Source organism: Ipomoea triloba, chromosome 9, assembly GCF_003576645.1.
Source record: "Ipomoea triloba cultivar NCNSP0323 chromosome 9, ASM357664v1".
NCBI lineage: Eukaryota > Viridiplantae > Streptophyta > Magnoliopsida > Solanales > Convolvulaceae > Ipomoea > Ipomoea triloba.
The window spans coordinates 30,210,079-30,211,085 of NC_044924.1; the positions used below are offsets into that span (position 1 = coordinate 30,210,079).

Genomic DNA, 1,007 nt, shown 5'->3' on the forward strand with positions numbered 1-1,007 from the left:
ACACATTCTTTCAATTTTAACATGTGTGTATGTATTATATAGATGACTAATATAAAAGAAATGGTAAATCATAATCATGTGTGGAAACATTTTTAATAAACTAAAGGTGAGTATGAGTATGGTCCCGGCGGGGGTGTATATGTTATATAGATAACTGTGTAAATCATAATCATGGGTGGCAACATTATTAATAGGCTATAGATGAGTATGACCATGGTCCCGGCGGGGCTCGAACCCGCGACCTTCGGCTCATAAGACCAACGCTCTAACCAACTGAGCTACGGGACCATTTAGTATTTTGTTTGTTTAATCCTAATAAATAGTAATTTACCTGCATATGACACTAATGGCAAATTTTAAAATCTTGTTAGGGTTTAGTTATCTTCTTCCTCTCTAGCTTCTGTAACAGCTCTGCAAGTAATTCTTGCCAGTGAATTATGCATCTAATCCTCTTCATTAATCTGTTTAAAATTAATGATTTATATGTAATGATTAAAGATAAATATTACTTTTATACATTATTGAATTTATTAAAAATTGAGAGCTGAACTTTTAAAGTAGGTATATTGTATCAATTAACTTGTTGAACGTGACTTTCAAAACCTCCAATGAGTTTAGCTTGAATTGTTTTTGAAATTCTTCGTTTAACTTTTTTTGAAATAATTCTTCGTTTAACTTTTTTAGTATGAAAAATCTAAACTTTTGATATAATGTCAAATTGAAAATGGTTCTTGGATTATGCCACTAAAATTGTTATGTAATGAGTTTAATGTACGTATCTCAATCAGTTTTTCTAACTCAAATGAATTAACTTATTATTAGGAAGATGGGCTGTAAACATATATTTGAGAATATTATCTTCCCGGTTATATAAATTCAGTTTATTGTAAAATTCACATTTAAAGGCACATGAAATTGACACAATTCGTCTTTGTATAGTAGACAGAATGTTTAACATGTAAGTCGGAGTCAAGGTTGTTGGAGGCGCTTGATCCGCATGGGAGTCG

General features: G+C 31.2%; 1 non-coding gene across 1 annotated transcript; it reads right to left on the reverse strand.

The window, feature by feature from the left end:
• Window positions 1-214: 214 nt before the first annotated feature.
• Window positions 215-288, reverse strand: TRNAI-UAU. The gene has a single exon. It is a non-coding gene; the product is annotated as a tRNA-Ile (tRNA).
• Window positions 289-1,007: the final 719 nt, after the last annotated feature.